The sequence below is a fragment of the Protopterus annectens genome, chromosome 11.part0, assembly GCF_019279795.1.
Source record: "Protopterus annectens isolate FY-2018-M chromosome 11.part0, PAN1.0, whole genome shotgun sequence".
In the NCBI taxonomy this organism is placed as follows: Eukaryota; Metazoa; Chordata; order Ceratodontiformes; family Protopteridae; genus Protopterus; species Protopterus annectens.
The window spans coordinates 840593058-840616723 of record NC_056745.1 but is presented as its reverse complement, the minus strand read 5'-3'; positions in this window follow the sequence as shown (position 1 = coordinate 840616723).

Here is a 23666-nt window from a genome sequence, read left to right as displayed (position 1 = left end):
ATTAAAAGAAATAACATAAAAACCCTCAAACTGCTGGTGGTGGCTGTCTGAATGATTGCCCCTCCTGGGTGACCTGTGCCCTAGTGATAGGAAATTAATGGACCGATTGGTTGGGAGGGTACTGAGGATGATTGACACTAAACAGGGGCAAAGAGAGACAAAAAGACATTCAGTGATACATGCAGTGGTCCTTCCTTTCAAATTACATGTAATATGGGACAGGAAATGGCAATCCAAAATTCAGCTTGTAAGGATAGATAGTGAGTTACTTATTTTGTGTAATTTCTTGTTCTGATATTATTCACTTTTAGAATGCAGGCTAAAAATAATATTTTAAAAACAAGCATGTTTTTTCTAGATAGTGTTTATAGCCAAATTATGGCATTTTTCTAGATTTTTAGATTCTTTTATCATTTCACTGTTTCACATGCTGTTGGGTGCAAATATTTAAGAAGGCAAGGTTAGTTGTTGGTCCATCCAGAAATTATATCTTATTGACTAGATATGTATGTGTGTGTGTATGTATATATATATATATATATATATATGCTGAAGAAGAACAGAAGAACTAAATGGGATTTTCATAGGCTTCTGCAATGGAAAATATATAGGGCATTATTACATTCTAAATACTGTATATACATATACATACAAACACACACACACACACACACACACACACACGTATTTATATATATATATATATATATATATGATTCGTACTGATCCCCGAAGGAATTTTTTACCGAAACAAAAATGGCCGGGCACACTTACGTGAAAGTACTTTTCACTGAAGAAGCACTTTCACGGACGTATGCCTGCAGCTAGAGGGAGTTGTGGGGGAATGACTGTTGTAGAGACTGTACTAGGGTGCAGATAAGGGAAAACTTCCCTTCTCCTCACTGTAGTGTGATCTCGGAGTGAGAATATTAAAGTAGGGAGGTGTGGGGGCACAGCCCCCCACATGGGGGATGCAGTGGAACTTGCCCCCCTGCATAAACATTAATTTACTGTTTTTTATTTATTTATTTTTTTTAACACTTCTTCTTAGCTTCTGATCATAACATAAGAATAGTGTGGCACATTTTAATTACACTGTAATTGGAGCAGCTGCGGTGGTGCAGCAGTTAGCATTGCCACCTCACAGCAAGATGTTCTCCGGTTCTGTCCTCAGCTGGGGTGCCTTCTGTACGGAGTCTGCATGTCCTCGCTGTGGTCGCTTGGGTTTCTTCCGGGTGCTCCGGTTTCCTCCCAAAGACATGCTGTATGTGGATTGGACACTCTAAATTGGCCCTAGGTGTGAGTGCGTGCATGTGTGTGCCTTCTGTGGAAGGTTGGGTGCTAGGCTGGCAACTCGACACCATAAAACTCCACTGCCAGTCATGAACAGACAGGTGATCTGCTGTGGTGACCCCTAACATTGAAAAGCCAGAAGAAGAAGCTCAATAGTTATAATTCTTAACTAAAGTTCTACATTTTGCTTGTTTTTTTTCTGCATTATGAAAATTCACGGAACCTCATTTTGGGGAACTGAATATTGAGAGCTCTGAAGTTCTTTCTTCCATTTTGTGGCACTTCTGTTCAGTTTTAATAGTATACAACATGTTGATTTTGGATGAAATTTCAAAATACTTTCCCCCTAGCTTTTATTTTACATTGTGTCAGTCATCACATTTAAGTTTTTTTAGCCCAGGAAAATCCAGCATAGCAATATGCTTCTAATCCTTCCTTGAGTGAGTTGTTGGTGGTTCACATATCATTATTGTGTACTTTACTTTCATTCAGAGCTGCCCCCCCCCCCCATGGCTGCACTGGGGGTATACCTTATTATTGATTCTTTGGGAATTCATAGCTTTTTGTACTGTGTAAATATAAAAACAGCTGAGTTGAATGAGTTAATTTTATAGTCTTATCTTGTGGAGAGACAGAGTGTATTGTAGGAACTAGAAGGCTTAGCCAGAAAGAGAAAATACATTGTGTCAGTCTATGCATCGTAGTCAAGTCATTTTCTTTGTTAAAACAAAATAAAAATTAGCAATAATTGAGGATAGAGCTGTGGAGATATAATTACTGCACAGAGCAATATATCCATATTTATTAGTCTGCATCTCTTCACTGAACTCCACATCACAATCACCCTTTTTCAACTACCACCATTTAGAAATAACGGCAACCAAAACCAAGTAAAAAATATATGAAGAGGATCACCAAAGGAACACTGCAGTACTAAATCCAGAAAATTTATTGAAAAAAGTTAAGCGCTTTCGTCAAAATCACAAGACTTCATCAGAACAAGAACAAACAAAAAATGCCATATTTAAATACCCTAACCCTTACAGCCATTGGTTGACAAAGCAAACATCATTTCCTGTAAAATAATTAAGCAGTTTAAAAAGACAGTAACACATAATCACAGTAACTGCCCACTACAACACACCAATTGCCACCTACCAACCACATAGACATTAATGTATTATGTATTGAAGTATGATTTAAAACAAAGATCCTGAATAAAATCACATAAAAAAGCTGATTTTAGTTTTAATACAGAACTAATAGATAACTTGCCATTGAGCCCATGTGGTTGACATGCATTTAATTTAATCTGCCACTCGAGCTCTAAATATTCAAGGAAGTCATCGCCGGGCCCCCCTCGTGGACTCAGGTCTTCTTGTTCAAGTGCAAAAAATTTAAAATAATGTGTCGGGTGTACCTTTATATGCTTAAATAAAGCATTGGTTTCTTTGTTTTTTAGTATATCATAATTGTGTTGATATATTCTTTGTCTGAGGGCTCTGATTGTCTTCCCCACATAGTACCACTCACATACCATACAGGTTGCAATATATACCACTCCCTTGGTATAGCAGTAACACTTCTTAATAGTAGTAATTCTACCATAGTTCCTGACTCTAATGGAATCAGTGTCCAATATATAGGGGCATTGTCCACACCTCCCACATTTAAAAGTTCCTCCTAGGCCTGCCTTTAACTTTTTCCTCTCCACAAGGCCTTTCAAGGAGGTGCCCTTTTTGTAAACCACAAGAGGTTTTTCCCCCAACCTTTTGTTGATCTTCTCATCCAAAAACAAAATGGTCCAAAAATCATAAATGATGCTTCTAATGTTAAAAAAATCCCTAATGAAGGGCAGGGCACATGCCCTAGTAAAACTATCAGTTTTGACCAAACCAGAGATTCTATTCAAACCTTTAGGCTTCTCCAAGAGTGTAGAATAAATACCCCCAGGTCTTTTTGATTTGCCTTCTTCAGCTATGTCATCAACAAAGTTTAAGAGGTAACCTCTTTTCTGCAACATTCCCATTAGGACATCACATTCTTTAAAAAAATCATCCTGTTCAGACACCATTCTGGCCAATCTCACGTATTGACCCTTGACAAGGGATTTTTTCTGATGCAGAGGGTGGCAACTCTCAAAATGCAACAAAGAGTTAGAATAAGTAGGTTTTCTATAAAGGTGCAAAGTAAACCTACCCTTAAAGTGATATTTCTTAATAGTTATATCCAGATAATTCAAGATGTCAAGGTCCTTGGTCATGGTAAATTTCAAAAAGCTGGTGGTGTTGTTGATGTAAACGAAGAACCTATTCAGGTCATCTTTACTCCCATGCCAAAAATAAGACCATATCATCCAGGTATCATCCATATAGTACCCACATGTCCTTGAATTCAGAGTTCACTATGTAGAGGTCTTCCCACTGTGCTATTACAATGTTAGCAAATGATGGTGCGCAACATGCGCCTATTGCCACCCCCTGCACCTGCTTGAATAAATGCCCCTCAAAAGTGATACAATTGTTGTCCAGAACCATTTCCATACAGGACCTGATAATAAGGATAGTGTCATGGTTCAATGTACTGTTTAAGCATAAATAGTCATAGAACCATTCTAGTCCAACATCATGGGGTATTGCTGAGAAGTGGTCACAGATGTCAGTGGTGACCAAGATCAAGTCCTCCTGGTACATACTGTTCTTAACTTTAGACAGAAATTCCCAGGAGTCCTTGTTCACCAGGTCTCAGTTATCAAGGGTGTGCTTAACAGTGTTGTCAATATATTTAGCCAAACTGAAGGTTTTAGAAGCTTTAGCATCGACAATCAGTCATAAGGGGGGGGGGGGTCAGAGATACTCTTATGTATTTTAGTGATTTCAAAAATGGTAGGAATCCTAGAATGCTTAGATTCCAAAAATCTAGAAGTTTCTACAGTAATTTGCTCATTGAGTAAAAGTTGTTCAAATCTAAAGCTATACACTTGTAGGATATATTCAACTCATTTTTGGAAACCCCTGTGTATGTGTCACTGTACAATAAGTCAGTCATTTTACTATTGTAATCACACACATCCATGATAACAATTCCTCCCCCCTTATCCGGTTTCATAATCCTGATTTCATCATTCTCCAAAATATCACGGAGCAATGTAATTTCTTGCCTAGTTAAATTATTGGCCCCATTATTATCAAGAAGGCTTTTGTTATTATTTTTGGCAACCACTTTTCTGAATTCATTTTCACAAAGGGTCTCATACATTTGTACTGTCGGGTGCATAGGGGGAATGAAAGTACTTGGTCTATTTAATCGGCCTAGATTCCCCTGCAACATGCATTGTACAGACCCCTCTTGTGAAAAAAAGAGTTCCAAATTCAGCTTCCTAGTGAATAATTTAAACTCCAAAATAGTATTGACAATGTCACTACCAGTTGTTGGCACAAAAGTGAGCCCTTTTGAGAACAGTTCTGTCCAATCAGTACTCACAGTTGTCCTACTATAATTGTAAATGCTGAAATCATGCTCAAAATTCTTCACAATGGTACATTCACATCCCATCCCTTTCATTGGTATCATTCATCACCTCCAGTACTGTTGTTGTTGTCTCCCCCTCCTCCATTGATTCTGATAATTCACTTGTCCATGCCCTCCATTTCCTTGCCCCCCCCCCCCCTCTGAGTCATCAATCGCTGGGATCTCCTCAGAGGCAGTGGTTGCCTGCAATACATATATTTGCTACAGTCTTAACTAGACAGTGCTTTTTCATCACCTCTAATAAGATGTTTTTACATAAAAGGAGTTTATCTGATTAACACAAAATAGAGAGAAGGAAAGAAAGAAAAGTAACAAAGTTCAGGGTTGAGTACAGTCCTTAAGGAGAAGAATCAGTTTTTGGCCAGATGACCATTATGCATTTGGTGAAATGTTTTTAGACACATCACTAATTCCCAGTTCAGATATGCTTCCACTGCTGTTGTTAGCCTAAGTACTACTACATGTGTAGATAAGGCACCAGTGACATGATGCTATCATAGCCCCGTCATGCACTGCGGCGCTGCATTAAACCAGTCACTCTCAATACTTCTAGATATTTCTTGGAAATAGATGAAAGTAGACTGTTTAAAATATATATTTTTTTTGTATCTTGAAAGGCTCGGCACTCTACTGGTGATTCAGTTGACAACAAACACTTTAGCATGGAACCCTTGCAGAGTTCATAGGGCTACTCTGTGATGATACACTGACCCACATAAAAGCAGTGTACACAAAGAACATACATTTAGCATGACAACTAGCTAGGTAAAGTGATGCCTCCCATGAGGCTTCTGAGTGAGATTCTGCAATTAGTTGAGAATGCAGTAATGTAAGTGATCCCACAGCCTCTTGCCTTATTCCCCAGACCACATGATGCCAATCCCCAACTTAAATTTTATAGTAGTTTGCAACCCCAGTCATTTTCTAAACAAAATTCATATTAAGTTCAGCAGTAAAACCACCTGGTGAAAAGTGCATCAAATAATCAGATACTAATATAAAGAAAGCTGCAGATAATTTCAAATGAGTTCTTTCTCCCATCTATTGCTCTTCAATGATAATTAAACAGTTGTAATAATACATTAAATATTGTGCTGTGTAGGTGGGAGAATCTAAATTTATGAAATATTTAGAATTCCTATTTTGGGCTATGCTGATTCTTTAAGAATAATTTATTCTGTATTTATTAAATATGAATATTCATAAATGCATAATTTTCTTAATTTATCAGCTGGAAATTAAGTATTCAAATATATTTTCTTGAAAGCCTCCTAGAAGCCATTCATTTAGATTTCTTCATGTCTGATTAGCTATGTAATTTGCTCAAGATAAATGTTTACAGTTAGAGCAGAGAATGTTGTTGAAAAAAATATTGCTGCTTTAAAGCCTGAAGTGTTTAAATACCAAGTTTCAGTAGTGGAATAACTAAATACAATAAATGCAGCAGCTGTTTATTGACTGGAATCAGCTTGCACCTCCTGCATCATAAACACAGTCCCTGGGATTCAATAAGCCAAAATTTCCGTGCAGGAATAGTGTAGCTGTTCCTGCACGGAATATTTCTGCCAAGCGATCCAGTAAACAAGCCTTTTGACGAGCACGAGCCTGCCACGGACACGACTGGATTATGCTAATAACCTCATTTGCTGTTGAAAACCATGCAAATGAGGTTAATTAGTGATCCAGTAAGCAGGCAGGCATACGTGGCAGAATAGTGTAGCATGCAGAAATGTATTCGGCTACTAGCTGAATACATTTCTGCAAAAATCAATCAAAACGGAGCCATGACAGCTCAAACCAAAGCATGTATTCCAATCCTTAGGCATGCCAATGGCCAAATATATGGTCATTGGCATGGAAAAGTGTTGCAAAATTATAAAAATAAAAGTTTTATTTCTTTTGGCCAATCTCAGCCATTTAAGCATAGGGCAGCGGCGTGCAAACGGGATCATGCCAAAAATAAAAAAAAATGTGAAAAGGCAATTTTAAGTGAAATCTGCATTTTGCCATGATATTCTATGGCATTCAGAATCAAAACAATACCAGGGAACAGTGTTTGCTAAGGGGAAAGGCTCTGGGGTAGTCCTGTAACTAGGGACTAAGGCAGTATGCTAATGAGGGAAATTTACTGAATCACAAAAAGAAGCAAAGTGTCAAACTGCACCTAACCGTGTAGATGCTATATGGCTGGGTGTAAGCAGGAGGAATAGCAGACATGAAAAGGGGGTGTGACATGCTTGGTGTAAGCACATTGGAGCTCCACGGATCACATTTGAGCTTAGCTTAGCACAGCTAAGCAAGGTGCTGTGTTTAAGGCAGTATTGACTTATTCCATGAAATGAAGAGTATGTTCATGTCCATTGGAGGGGCATTTCTCATTGTTTACCTTAGCTAAATGGGTTTGCTTGGTGCACACCGGGTCAAAAACAAAACCAAAAAAAAAAAAAATGGAAATAGAAGGACCGTTTACATTTGGGCAACAGGTTTGCGTGGCCCACCTTGGGGCTAAAAAGAGGTGAAAATGGGAAGGGAAAAAAGGAAAAAAAAGCAGAATACAGGGGAAGCCCTTGCAGAATACAGTCAAGTGTTTGTTGCATTATATATTATCTGCACTTAAAGTTTCATTTAGTCGAAAATTGGTCGAAAGTTGTTTGTTTGTTTGTTAATTTAACTGTTGAAGCTGCCCACTAAAGTGTGCTAGCCTGTGTAACTGATTTATTACTGTTTCCTGCATTTCTCTGTGCTTTCTATCTCAAAACCCCAAAAATATCCTTGTTTTCCCACCTCTCCTCAACTAGTTTAGACCAGTATACAGGCTTTGTTGTATTCTGGGCTGTGGTGTAGTTCCTGTGGTGTCCATTGCCTTACTTGGATAGAAGGAAGTTTCTTTGCTCACCAGTGGGAGTGGGAAGCCTTGAGCAGCCTATCTGTCCCTGAAGGAGTGACCTCAGCACAAGAGCTTGTAGTAATTGGTTGTTTTGGACCATTTCTAGCTCTTTTGAAGTTCCCTGTTTAAAATCCGCCTCTGAGCGTTTTTTTCTGGCTATACTACTCAGCAACAGCTCCTCATGGTCCTGCAGAGTGGTCCTAGCAGCAGAGAACTGAGAAAAGTGACTACTTTCCTGATTTAAGTATTTTTGCTGTTTTTGCCTGAAATACCTTCTCTTGCTTACCTTGAACAAGCTTAAACTGTTTTTTTAACTGTTTGTTGCATTATATATTATCTGCACTTAAAGTTTCATTTAGTCAAAAATTGGTCGAAAGTTGTTTGTTTGTTAATTTAACTGTTGAGGCTGCCCACTAAAGTGTGCTAGCCTGTGTAACTGATTTATTACTGTTTCTTGCATTTCTGTGTGCTTTCTATCTCAAAATCAAAAAAAAAAAAAAATCCTTGTTTTCCCGCCTCGCCTCGACTAGTTTAGACCAGTATACAGGCTTTGCTGTATTCTGGGCTGTGGTGTAGTTCCTGTGGTGTCCATTGCCTTACTTGGATAGAAGGAAGTTTCTTTGCTCACCAGTGGGAGTGGGGAGCCTTGAGCAGCCTATATGTCCCTGAAGGAGTGACCTCAGCACAAGAGCTTGTAGTAATCGGTTGTTTTGGACCATTTCTAGCTCTTTTGAAGTTCCCTGTTTAAAATCCGCATTTGCACGGCTTTGCGTGGTTGTGCGCATAGGGGTTAAACAAGGTTAAACTTTTTCTGGCTCCGCCAAGTCTGCTCTTCAAATTTTCCCTTAAGAAAGCTCTTCTCTTATAATAATCTAGTCTAATCGCTTTATTATAAGCCTAGCACTTGTTCTCAAAACCTCTCTTCTAAGTAAGCACTCACTAACTAAAGTAAGCACTACATCCACCTACCTTCCCTGTGAGTACCCACTTCCCTTAAAGGCACAGCACTCCCTTATAATATTCTAGCATGTCGAGCGGTAGATTGCTGGCATCCTCACCGGATCAGCTGGTTAATCTGGGAATCTTGAGACAATGCTACAATTGTCTCATGTACACAGACAACCCTCTCCTCCTCCCAACAAACACAAATACATGTGAGAGATGCAACTATATAGCCAAACTGGAGGCTGAACTCTCTCAACTCAGGACTGGCAAGACCAGACAGGAGGAGAAGGTAACCACACACACACCAAACCCAGTCCCACATAGGCCTACCACAACTGCAAACCAAACACATAAAAACACAAAGACATACTCGGAGGTTCTAACAAAAAACTTACCAAAACAACAGAGGCTCCCAAAGCAGACACCCAGAAATCCACCACCTCAAAACATAGCACATGCATCATATACTTCAATAAATCAGTGTGTCAAACAATCACAGCCCTTAAGGCCAAACACCATGCCTGATACACTAGTAATAGGTGACTCTATAGTCAGACACACTAACGTTCCGCTTACCGGGCTGAACAAGGAGAGGGTAATGGTGAGCTGCTTATCGGGAGCTAGGATCCACCACATAACACACACACTCAGGTCACTCCAAAGCAAGTACAAAAATGACTCCGTCATTGTCCATGCCGGCGTGAATGACCTGAGACGTACCTCCCTGGACTACATGAACAGAGACATAGAGGAGCTCTCTGATTATGTAGCCCAGGCTGGTATTACCCTGACCCTGAGCAGCATCTTGCCCTCACCAAGAATGATGCCACAATACAAAGACAAGATGACCAGCTTTAATAATTGGCTCAAATACTGGTGTCATTCTAGGGGGATCCAATGTCTGTCTGCTTGGGATGACATGCTGGACAAGCCACGTTGCTTCGCAAGGGAAGGCTTGCATCTGTCACCACTGGGCTTCCGGATATTGGCTAAGGCTCTTGCCTCCCCCATAGTGCCTTTTTTAGGCAAGGCTGAAAAGACAAATCCACCTCCTTAGAAAACAAAAATGGAAAAAAATTAAGGGTAATGCTGCTCAACGCCAGAAGTCTAAATCTCAAGATGCAGGCTCTCGAAGCACTCCTCAATATGGAGGACATCGATGTCTGTGCGGTAAATGAAACCTGGTTCAAGGCTCCTGAGAGCACCCCAGCACTACCAGGCTATACCTCGTATCATGCTTTTCGGCCCCAAAACTCGGGCCAAACCAAAAAGGGAGGGGGAGTGTCCATATTCATCAAGGACACCCACACCTCCAGGTTAGTGGCAACACATGAAGCATCAGAGACCATCCAGGTGCAACTAACCATAGGCAAAACTGCTATACAACTGGTAGCATGTTACAGACCGCCCTCCCAATCTCAGAAATCCCACTCAGCCTTCCTGAAGACATTGGAGGACATGAATGTCTCACCAAACACCATCATATTGGGAGACGTCAACTACCCTAACATAGACTGGGTGCATTATTCTAGCCCAAATACCCTAGCCCAAAGGTTCCTGGAATTCATAAATTCAAATGCAATGGAACAGTGAGTCACCTCTCCCACAAGGGGAGATAATATACTAGACCTGATCATCACAAACATGGGTACAAAGTGCTCCACACTGGAAGTATAACCTTCACTAGTGAGATCTGACCACAAACTAATCACCCTGGATATACATATCCCACCTCCACCCCCAACACAAAAGACTACAGTGAAAAACTTCTCAAAAGCCGACTTTACACTTCTTAAAACTGAGATGGTATCATTTAAGCCCACTGGGACAGTGGAAACCACATCCCACAATGCAGAATCCTTCACAAATGCTTTCTACGGACATCTCCAAGAATGCATGGATCATACAATCCCAAATAAAACCAAGACCCTCTCCACCAAGGGCAGGCATCCTGTCTGGTGGACCCCAGCCATAAACAAATTGTATAACAAAAGAAGGAAGCTACTGCACGTCAGAGCAAAATCCCATAAAGAGAAGGCATCTCTGATCAGCACTAGTAGAAAGCTACATTCTCTCATAAAAACATCCAAGGCCAACTTTGAGAGAAAAATCGCTATGGACACTAAAGATAACCACAAGGCCTTCTTCAGTTATGTTAGAAACCTGGGCGGAAACCCTCAGATATGTTCAGAGTTAGTTCACAATGACAAAAAATACACTGAACCCACAGATATTGCCAACATTCTGGCAGACAGGTTCAGTGCAAATTTCTCCCCTCCCTCACCCCCAAAAGAAGAAATACTTATCCCAGCTGAATGTAACCTCCCTGTCATCTCAGATGTCCGGGTAAAAACCGCCCTCAGCAAAGCTAAAAACACAGCATCAATGGGACCTGACGGTATCCCGGGTTGCGTGCTACGTGAACTCCAAGAAGAGCTAAACCCGCACATAAAAATGCTATTTAACCTTAGCCTTACTACAGGATATGTACCTGAAAACTGGCGTACAGCAACAGTAGTCCCACTCCACAAAGGAGGTGCCTCTACTGACCCTGGTAACTACTGTTCCATAAGCTTAACCAGCCTGGTCTGTAAAGCTATGGAAAGAATCATTATGGAACTAATAAACAGACACATTGGAGACTTACAGACACTTGATCCCACCCAGTTCGGCTTTGTAAAAGGCAGATCCTGCCTTTTAAACCTGGTTGACTTTTTTGAAACAGTCACTAGAGCCATTGACGAGGGCAAAGCAGTCCATACAGCCTACCTGGACTTGGCTAAAGCTTTCGACACAATACCCCACTCTGGCATCATAGACAAGCTCAACAGCTTAAATGTAAATCCATATGTCACAAGATGGGTGGCAAACTGGCTAAAGGATAGAACCCATAAAGTCAAAATCGCTGGAGCCATGTCAGACTCAAAGCCAGTGACAAGTGGTGTCCCACAGGGCTCTGTCCTGGGACCCCTCTTGTTCGGCATTTATTTCTCAGATGTGGAAGCGAACATGGGAGGGTTGTGGCTGACAAAGTTCACAGATGAATGCAAACTAGGCGCCATAGTCGATACACCAGCTGACACATACATCCTACAGAAAGGCCTCACTGAAACGGACAACTGGTGCCGGAGTCATGGCCTTAAACTAAATGCCAAAAAATGTGCCCACAAATTATCACATAGGCGGTAACCCACTGAGTACGGAAAAAGTAATCAGAGACCTGGGGACCCAAGTCGATAGTGACCTCTCATTTGACACCCACATTGCCAAAGTGGTTAGAAAGACTTTCTACCTTGCCCACCTTATCATGAAGGGATTCACATCCAGATCAAAGGAGGTCATTGTGCCCCTGTACTCCTCCCTTATCAGGCCCATGATTGAGTACAATGCCCCATTTGGTATGTACCTCACTCGGCACTTGCAACAGCTAGAGAGACCCCAAAAGTACCTCACCAAGAGGATCAAGGGTCTCCAACATATGTCATATGCTGCCAGACTAAAGAAACTCCAACTCTATTCAGTAGTATAATGTCTACTCAGAGGTGATCTGTGCCTGATGTACAAGGCCATGTCCAATCAGGAATTGATGGACATGCTCCACCTCAAAAAATCCAAATCCATCAGAACCACGAGAGCTAAAGATTTGAACCTCAGCACAAATATGAATAGGACATGCTGGAGGGACAGATTCATAACTCAGAGGCTTCCCATACTCTGGAACAGAATCCCAGTTCATGTTAGGCAGAGCCCCTCACTGACTCTCTTCAAGAGAAATCTTGACGAGTGGATGGGAGATCGTAGGTTTACCCCAGGGGTCATCTCTGTGTCACTACTAGACAGAGGCACATTAAACTAATTCTATTATGTAAGGGGGTCTTCACTGTGTCACTACTAGACAGAGGCACAGTATTCTAAATCTATTCTGTACACTTTTGTACCATTACATGGGGTGTCGAAAGCCACATCACTATGGCTAGGCTTATAAATGCCCCAGGGCAGATAGCCTAGTACCAAACTACGAAACTATGAAACTATAACATAGCTGGCAGGTGGAATGCAACATAGTCAGCCAATCATACAGGCAGCATCTGCAGCACAATGATATAAACTATGCAAACACCTTACAGTCTGTTTTTTCCCACAAACTCTGCACCGTTGGTGTACACATGCAAGGGAATTTTAACTGAAAACATGTCAGGGGCTGCCATTGCTTTGATCCATCAGTATTTGCTAGAGGCTGAGGGCAGTGAGGAGGATAATGCTGACAACTGCCACAGACCAAGGAGGAGGAGAAGAGTGTTCGGACCCAGGGTAACTTACCAGAGGCTACATGATCTGGAGATAGTAGAGTGCTACAGGGTGGACAGAGACATACTGCAGCAAATCATCAAGCTGTGCCAGCCTCAACTCAGACCCAGAGTCAACAGAGGGGAATCCATCCCAGTAGATACCAAGGTATGTGTAGCCTTAAGAATGCTAGCTACAGGTATTTTCCAAAGACCTACTGGGGACATCATGGGGGTCTCACAGGCATCTGCATCCAGGGTACTCTACCAGTTCTTGGATGCCATCCTGCCACATGCCAGTGAGCACATTTACTTCTGCAACACCCGTGAGGAAAGGACCAGCAATATGAGTCTCTTCCACCGTGCAACAGAATACTCAGAGGTACTGGGTGCGATAGACAGCACACGCATCCACATCAAAGCACCACCCAGTGAACAGGGTAGGGTCTACATAAACCGCAAGGGCTTCCCCTCCATCAACTGCCAGATCATGTGCAAGGCCCAGGGCATTATCATGAATGTGTGTGCTGGCAGCCCTGGAAGCTATCATGACCCCCACATCTGCCATTTGTCACAGCTGTACCAGACATTTGCCAGTGGGGGCATCCCGTATGGCCATCTGGTGGGGGAGCCTGGCTATGCACTGGAGCCATGAATGATGACACCCATCAGAAATGCACACACACCCACTCAAGAACACCATAATTAAGCACACTCACAAACCAGGATCATTACAGAGTGTGTATTTAGGATGCTCAAGTCATGGTTCCGCTGCCTTGACATATCTGGTGGAGCCTTACAGTACTCTCCAGCCACATGTGCACACATGTTCATAGTATGTGCCATACTGCACAATATGAACCTGCAGAAACAGCTGCTGCAGGAACAGCATGGGGAAGGGCCACACAGCACCCACCATTGCCAAGGTGCCCACAGGCACAGAGGGACTCAGAAGAGGAAGCCCCTGAGCCTGCTCCCATAGGCAGACGGAGGCATGCCCAGTATGCCCAGGCCTTGGCAAAGAGGCAACGCATAGCACACACACTTACACTGTAGGGACCCAGAGACTGACAACTCTCTGACTCGCACACACAGTAAAATGGATGACACACACACATCACATTGCCTGTAACTTACCATGTGTAGGCAGTGTACTGTAAGCATCCAACATAGGCAGCCCTCAAGCACCGTTCTCACAACTGTTGCAGGCACAAGGTTAGTCAGTCTTCTTAACAGTAAATGAATGGATTACTATATTTTGGTAGCATATCTATGGTGATGCTGCATGCATGCAAGGGAATGGGGCGGCCTACTAGGATAGCAGCAGACAACTGACAGCTATGTGGAACACCAGGAAATGTCTGCACACTGCATCAAACATGATGATGAGGCAGGGAGGTTCTTCACTAGTAGGGTTGTATTTTCACACAGAAGATTTTTTAATCTAAAAGAGTTACTCAATGTGAAGGCCAACAACAGAGCTACTGATAATGGTAGTTCAGTGGGCACCTTCAGGTGTGGAAGATGCAAGATATGTGATAAGGTTAAGAACATCTCAGGGAGCTTGATTAATGGGAAAAAAATGTAGGGCTTCCAGGTCTTATAATTGTAATAGTAGTGGTGTTGTTTATGCCATTGGACGTAGTTGTCAGCCCATCAAATGGTATATCGGACAAACCAGACGGATGTTTAAGAAAATAATTATGGAACATTTAGGTGATGTTAGAAATGTGAGGCTTAAAAATCCTGTAGCTCAGCATTTACATTGTGTTCATAATGGAAGTACTTGTGATTTATTTTTTACTGTATTAAACAAGCCATATGTAAAACAAGGTGTTGATCATGTACGTACCCTTTTAAGAATGGAGAGTAGATACATTATCAATTATGGGACATTATGGCCTGGTGATCTCAACATGGAATTGGATTTATATGGATAAAATCAGTTTTAATATCAGTGTCATAGCACTAGTTGAAATTCATATAGTGTTTTCAAGTTATATATGTTCTCATTCTAAATGTTATTTGATTTATTAGTTCTTTCGCACAGATTTGCTGAATACATATGAGGTGTTATATTTATAGAGTTTTAGTGTTTAAGAATGTAAGCTTTTCATATGTATGCATTATCATTTTATATAGTAAAATGAAATGTCAGCAAGCAATAAATCAGAGTTAATTATCTTATTCAGCTATTAACGTTTTGATGCATCTTTGTCACCACGACTCACCCATTGGTTAATTGTTTTATTGAATTGTATTTAATTCAGCACTATATTTGTGGTGAATTATTTCCTGAAAGGCGTTATGCTGAAGTACTAGGAAGCACAGTAAAGTCTGGATAGTGACCGCTCACTCCAGTTTCTGTGTGTGTTTTGAGTAACCTACATAGTGCCTAATATACCCCACAACTGTACAGACCTTTAGCAGAATATACACAGGTTTGTATCATATTTGTGGTGTCTTTAGTTTGAAATACTGGTTGTATGGAAAATCATTGGCAAACCATGAAGGTCTAAAGTCAGAAAATATTGAAGGACTGTAGTGTCGCAGACTTCATACCCTATAGAAAAATGCATGCTAATGCAAAATCTGTTATTGTATCACCCTTCCAGGTTTGTAAGGCCAATAGTTACAATGGTCTGTAGATGTAAGCCTTTGTCACCCAATTACTCATGGCTATTTCCAGATGTCTGACTCACATATGTAGAGAGGTATGATGCCTAGTAGCACAGCAGTGCATTCTGTCACTTACCATTGTCACCACAGGGGGGGGGGTCCACTGCCTGGCAGTCTGGGAACATATGAGTGACAGAATGCATTGCCTTGCTACAGATGGCCTGTATCAGTCTCACATGGCCTACAGGCCTCTGGCAAAGACCCATGCCTCACCCATATTGCATTTGTAGGGAATGTCATGGGGTCCATACTACCAACATAACACAATTAACAAAATGCAAATGTAAGGCCATGCTGCTAAATGCTAGTAGCATACCTCTCAACCGTGTAGAGGAAGAAATCTGGACAAAGCCATACATAATGGTGGGATAAAGGCCCAACTATAGGGACACATTTGAAATATTGCTCTCATAATGTTAGAAAGTTGATAGAATAACAGAGGAGGTGTGTAGTAGCATGGATGTCATGAAGGGTGTGAAGTCTGAAACTCGAATGTTCTGTCAGTATTCCCTGACTGCAACCCTGAGTGACTTGCAATAAATGTGCTAGAAAACAACAATATGAAAGGAAACTGACCAGATATATGAGGCATGAATCTGGATAATATGTGAAAATCTGTACAGCTGACAGGTATGGCCACACCAGGATATGACCTTTCAGGTAAGAAGAATACTGCACAACCAGGAGATCCCCAGCCAGCATAATCACCAAAGTGCTGGACCTTTTACACAGCTTCATCAGTCAATCGGCCGTAGACACACCTCCCAGCTGGTCGGATTGTGCAAGAATGTCTAGCCTTTACCTCATAATATAGGTCTGTGCATCATCCATCTTGTATTCCTCTGGTAAATAACTGTGATGATCCGATTATATCTGTCAGTATGTAATGACACAATATAGTACAGTGTCAAACATTACATATGTCAGAAAATGTCTGCTAAAACAAACCCTGTAACTCAAGAAACTCATACATTGATAAGAGCAATAGTTACAATACCCCATTTTGTTTGGCCCATTGTTTCCCCATATTGTCAGCTTGTCTCCAGATATCTTGCACAAACAGGTGCAAGGTATGGCTGTAGCACACAACACCCCAGACTGAAGTACAACAATCCTTGGAATGGATTCCCACACTTACTATAGAAGGTCATTCTGAGGATGCTCCTACACTTACAGAAGTGAAGCCCATGTCTGAAACCACATCGGACTATATATCTCTGTACTGTGCAAATGTCTTTGTGTACACACAGATATGTAAACCTAACTGTCTCCACACACACACACACACACGCATATATATATATATATATATATATATATATATATATATATATGTGTGTGTGTGTGTGTGTGTGTGTGCAACATATAATATGTCAAGCATACACACACATACACATGGGGAAGAGAGGGACAGACAGTGATAGAGTGAGACACACAGGGAGACACACACACAGAGTGAGTCATACACAGGGATACCCTGAATGACATAGTGTGATGTCCTGCTGCAGACAGTCGCATACCAGTTGTAACTACTGGCATGTGCCAGCATGAAGATGAGATTCATTGTCTGATGGTACTGAGGTGGGGGTTGGAATATCACATCACCTACCTCTGTGTGTGTGTGTGTGTGTGTGTGTGTGTGTGTGTGTGTGTGTGTGTGTGTGTGTGTGTGTGTGTGTGTGTCTGTAGGTCTAAGTATTATGATGCCTACCCACCCAGTACACTTCCCATTCACCTTAGAAGTACCTTTGGACTGTCTTCAGTCCTGTAAGCTGTATAGCATGTGTGATAACTGCATAACACTATCATACAAATAACTAGATGGGTAGGGATTCTAATCACAGTCCTGGCATATGCAACAGTGGTTGTGTGTGTGGTAGTATGTGTGTTGGGGGTGGGGCGTGCATGTGGGGGGGTGTAGGAATAAGTGTTTTAGTCCATTCCCAACCAGTACAACCCCCATTGCCCTACTTCACAAGATCTGCTGATGTCATTCACTGTAGAAGTGCTGTTGGACTGGCCTCTGTCCTGTAAGCTCTGTGGTGTGTGTGATAACTGCATAACATTATAGTACAAATAACTATTTAAGTAGGGGTTCTAATCTCAGTTCTGGCAAACATAAAAGTGTGTATGTCTGTAGGTTAAAGATTTTGAGCCTGTTCACACCCACTACACTTGCCATTGCCCTACTTTAGCAGTCTTGCTGATGCCAGTCACCTTAAAAGTAACTTTAGGCAGCCAGCAGCCCTACAAGCTCTGTGGCGCATGTGATAATTGCATAACACGATAATACAAATAGCTAGTTAGGTAGGGGATCTAATCTCATTCCTGGCAAATGTAAAAGTGTGTGTCTGTAGGTTAAAGATTTTGAGTCCGTTCATACCCAGTACACTTCCCATTTCCCTACTTTACAGGATGTACTAATGTCATCTACCTTAGAAGTACCTTTGGACTGGCTTTAGTCCTGTAATCTCTATAGCTCTATAGCACATGTGATAACTGCATAACACTATAGTACAAATAACTATTTAGGTAGGGGATCTAATTTCAGTCCTGGCAAATGTAAAAGTGTGTGTGTGTGTGTGTGTGTGTGTGTGTGTGTGTGTGTGTGTGTGTGTGTGTGTGTGTGTGTGTTTAGGTGAAAGGTTTTGAGCCTGTTCACACCCAGTACACTTCCCATTGCCCTACTTTAGCAGCCCTGCTGATGTCAGTCACTTTAGAAGTACCTTTTGGTAACCTGCAGCCCTACAAGTTCTGTGGTGCATCTGATAATTGCATTAACACTATAGTACAAATAACTAGATAGACAGGGGTTCTAATCATAGTCCTAGTAAATGTAAAAGTGTGTGTGTCTGTCTGTAGGTGAAATATTTTGAGCCTGTTCACACCCAGTACACTTGCCATTGCCCTACTTTAGCAGTCCTGCTGATGTCAGTCACCTTAGAAGTAGCTTTGGGCAGCCTACAGCCCTACAAGCTCTGTGGTGCATGCAATAATTGTGTAACACCATAGTACAAATAACTAGATCGGTAGGGGTTCTAATCTCCCTCCTGGTAAACGTAAAAGTGTATGTGTCTGTAGGTGAAAGATGTTGAGCCTGTTCACAGCCAGTACATGTGCCATTGCCCTACTTTAGCAGTCCTGCTGATGTCAGTCACTTTAGAAGTACCTTTGGGCAGCCTGAAGCCCTGCAAGCTCCGTGGCACATGTGGTAATTATGTAACACTATAGTACAAATAACTAGATAGATAGGGGGTTCTAATCTTAGTCCAGGCAAATGTAAAAGTGTGTGTATTTGTGTCTGTATGTTAAAGATTTTGAGACCATTCACACTCAGTACACTTCCCATTGCCCCACTTTAGCAGTCCTGCTGATGTCAGTCACCTTAGAAGTACCTTTCGGCAGCCCACAGCTCTACAAGCTCAACGGCAAGTGTGATAACTGTGTGACACTATAGTACAAATAACTAGTTAGGCAGGGGTTCTAATCTCAGTTCTGGCAAATATGTGTGTGAGTATATTTGTGTATGTATATGTGTAGGTTAAAGTATTTTGTGGCCTCTCTCACCCAGTACATCAACCATTACCATACTTTACAAGGGCCGGTGATGTTCCTCACCTTAGATGTACCTTGGGACACCCTTCACACTATAAGCTCCGTGGCACATGCGATAAATGCATAGCACTGTAGTACCAGTAACTCGATATCTGGGGTTTCTAATCTTAGTAATGGCAAATGTATGTGCATGTGTGTGTGTGTGTGTGTGTGTGTGTGTGTGTGTGTGTGTGTGTGTGTGTGTGTGTGTGTGTGTATGTGTGTGTGTGTGTGTGTGTGTGTGTGTGAGAGAACAGTATCCTGTGTGCTTGGGGAGCAGGTTTTGCAATTTTTGCTCTTGCCTACCCAGTACACATCCTAATGTCCACTTTACAAGGCCCACTGTTGTCATCCACTGTAGATGTAGACACTCTGCAGCCCTATAAGCTCGGTGCCACATGCAATAACTATGTAACAGTATGGAATAAATGGCAAGATAGGTGGCCCTTTTAATCCTTGGATACCATTCATCACCCAGGAATCATAGACAAACACACTCAGCTAGACATCAATCCCTGTATCACTAGGTGGCTTGCAAACTGGCTCACAGATAGAACCCATGGCATGAAAACAGTGGACTCCATGTCAGTCTGCCAACCAGACACTAGTGGAGTCCCACAGGGTTTTGTCCTGGGTCTCTTCGTGTTTGGGTTCTACACCTCTGAAGTCAAGTCCAACATGAAGGGACTCTGGTTGACAATGTTCACAGATGACTGCAAGGTGGGTGCTATTATTACCTCCCCACATGATGTTGACATCCTGCACAAAGGCCTCACTGAGACCTATGATTGGTGTCAGAACCCTAGATTTTAGCTCAATGCCAGAAAATGTGCCTCCATCCCCTTTGGGAACAACATGATTCCCACGAATTATCACATTGATGGTAGTCCACTGAACACTGAAGTTGTTATAAGAGAACTGGAAGCACAGGCGAGCTCTCTGTTGACCACCACAGTGCCACTGTGTTCAGAAAGTCCTTCTATGTGTCACATCTCATTACTAAGGGAGTTGCATCCATAGGTTCATAGGTTCATAGGTTGCTACTAGGCTATCAGCCCTAGGGCCTATACAAGCCTAGCCATAACAATTCCCTGCCTATTTCTTCCCACACTATTTACTTTCCTGGACCCCTGTCTAGCAGGGCAACTGACGTGATCCATGGGGTGAATTTCCTTTCTCCCATCCAATCATCAAAGTTCCTTTGGAAGAGGGCCAAAGAGGTGCTCTGCTTAACATGTATGGGCAGTCTATTCCAGAGTCTGGGGAGTTTCTGGGTTAGGAACCTATCCCTCCAGCATGTTTTGTTTATTGTGATGTCAAGGTTTAGATCCCTGAAGTGTATGGCTCTGAGGGATTGGGATTTCTTTAAGTGTAACATGTCCAACAGCTGTGGGTTGACATGGCCTTGTATGTTAAGCAGAGATCAAGGGGGTGACCATAGGTGTGGAGAATCGATTTCCCATGTTGGTAATGACCAGGTCTAGGATATTGGAGCCCCTGGTGGGACTATGGATTAGTTTATCCAGGGCATTGGAATTTATGAATTTCAAGAATCGTTGGGCAAAGGTGTTGGTACACGAGTAGTTTTCCCAGTTAATGGCAGGGTAGTTGAAATCGCCCAGTATTAGGGTGTTTGGTTGTATATTAATATTTCCAGTATGTTTAGAAAGGTGTAGTAAGAATCTTGGGGCATGGTGGGGGATCTCTAGCAAGCTACAATTTGGATTGCAGTCTTACCTAGTGTTAGTTGCACCTGGAGAATTTCAGACGCATTGTGTTGGGCAACTAACCTGGTGGTGTGAATATCCTTGGTGAATATGGACACTCCTCCAACTTCAGTGTTTTGATCCTGGTTTGGTGGCCAAAAAGTGTGGTAAGAGTTGTAGCCTGGTATTGCAGGGGTGCTCTCAGGAGCCTTGAACCAGGTCTCAGTTACTGCACAGAAATCGATGTTTTCCATTTTTAGGAGTGCCTCGAGAGAGTGCATTTTGAGCTTTAGAATTCTAGCCCTGAGTAGCATTACCTTTAGATTTTGCATGCTTGTACCTGTTACGGTGGTGGTTTTGTCCTTTGAACTTTTCCTAAAAAAGGCACTATAGGAGTGGTAAGAGCCTTAGCCAGTAACCTGAATCCCAGGGGTGACAGGTGCAGACCATCTCTGGCAAAGCATCGTGGTCTGTCGATCATGTCGTCCCAGGCAGACAGATACTGGATCCCTTTTGAATGACACCAGAAGCTTAGCCAATTGTTGAAGTTAGTCATTTTGTCCTTATATTGTGGTATAATTCTGGGCGAAGGCAGGATGCTACTCAGGGCTAGGCTCTTCCATGTCTCTTTTCATGTAGTCTAGGGAGGTACATCTCAAGTCATTCACTCCAACATGGACAATGACAGAGTCATATTTGTACTTGTTGTGGAGTGACTTGAGTGCATGAGTAATGTGGTGGATCCTGGCACCCGACAGGCAGCTCACTGTAATTTTCTCCTTGCTCAGGCTGGAAAGTGGGACATCACTGTGCCTGACTATGGAGTCACCTATGACTAAAGTGTTAGGTATGTTGTCTTGCCTTAGGGGCTGTTGCTGGGTGGCACACTGGTGTTGTGAGCTATGTGACACTTTGGTTGTGATTGGTATTTGCTTGCGTTTATCTTCAGAAGTCCTTGTTGCTTGGGCATGTTACAGTTAAGGGCCTCCGCATATGTGGATTTAGTGTTGCTATGTGTGGGTGTTGGTGGTGTGAGTTTAGAATGGCTATGTGTTGCTTGAGGTGTAGTACGGGTGTTAACCTTCTCCTCTTGACTGTCTAGCACAATCTTGGGCGGAGAGAGCTTTGCTTCCAGTTTGGCAATGTAAGTGCATCTCTCACAGGTTGTAGTGTTGGGTGGTAGGAGGAGAGGGTTGTCTGTGTATATGAGGCAATTGCTGCATTGCCCCAGTATACCCAGATTCACCAGGTGGACAGGAGAAATCAATGGAAGCTGGCCCTTGGACATGCCTGGTTTGTTTTGTTTTTTTTTAAAGTACAGAAGCTGTTTTCCCTTACCTTAGCAAGGTACTTTGCAATTATAGGCTGTTTAGTGCCTATGATTAATTTCTCCTTATTAATAAGGAGAGATGAGTGCTTGTATCAGTTTAAGGCTTTCTAGTGCTTTCCAGCAGGTATTAGAGCAAGTGCTAGTCACGGGATGCTTAAAGGTAAGGTGAAAAAAATGGTTTATCCTAAACACTGCAGTGGGCACTAGAGAAGTTAGATGTGAAAGTAGGTAACTTAAGTTTTACCTGTATAAAAAGTTAACTTTTAGTGAAGAATCACTATTTTTAAAACAGCAAGATAGATTGAAAGGGGGTGAACACTTTTGTATTCTGGTACTATGGAATACAGTAGAATGGCCAATAAATTTAAATAGTTGAAGGGGAGTTATTTCACAAAATGATAACTTTGTGCTTACTCATACAAGCCAGTGAAAGCAGAGAGGAAATGAGATTTATGGTCAAATTAACATAAGAGGCAGGCAACTAGAAAGACAGTGGTATTTAAGAACACAACAGTGACAGGCGGGGGGGGGGGATTTCTGCCTGACTCACAAGAGACAGAGCTGTGGTATCTTTTGAAGTTTTAATATGCAGTTAAAAGCAGAACACAAGCAAAACACAAGATAAAGAAAACAAATCACAGCACTCAAAATATAAAAAAGCAATAAACTAATACAAAATACAACAAATAAAAAGCAAACCAACCTTTCCCTCACAGCAAAGTGTAGCAGAGTTTGGGTGAGCCTTTCCAATAAAGCTCTGAAATATTTTATTTTACCCCTTAAATAGAAGGTTTAGTTCCTAGCTCCACCCCCTCAGTTCACAAATGATTAACCTTAAGTGACATATTCTATCTTATGTATGAGTCCTTAATTGATCAGTTCTAATTTCTGCCTGACTCACAAGAGACAGGGCTGTGGTGTCTTTTGAAGCTTTAATATGAAGTTAAAAGCAGAACACAAGCAAAACACAAGGTAAAGAAAACAAATCACAACACTCAAAATATAAAAAGGCGATAAACTAATACAAAATATAACAAATAAAAAGCAAGCCAACATTTCCCCTCACAGCAAAGTATAGTAGAGTCTGGGATAGCCTTTCCAATAAAGTAAAGGAAGTATGAGGTCATTGCCTACCTCTACTCTCCCCTCATTAGGCTAATCAACAAGTACAATGTCCCCATTTGGCATGTACTTCACTGGACACCTGCAATAACTGGAGAGGCTGCAAAAGTACCTCACAAAGAGCATCCTAGGCTTTAAACACTTGCCCTATATGGACAGACTCCAATAACTCCAACTATTCTTTGTCTCATATTGGCTACCTTGAGGTGATCGCTGCCTGACTTACAAAGCCATGTCTGACCCAGCTCTGTCAGGAATGCTACATCTAAAGAACCCAATCCATCCACACCACA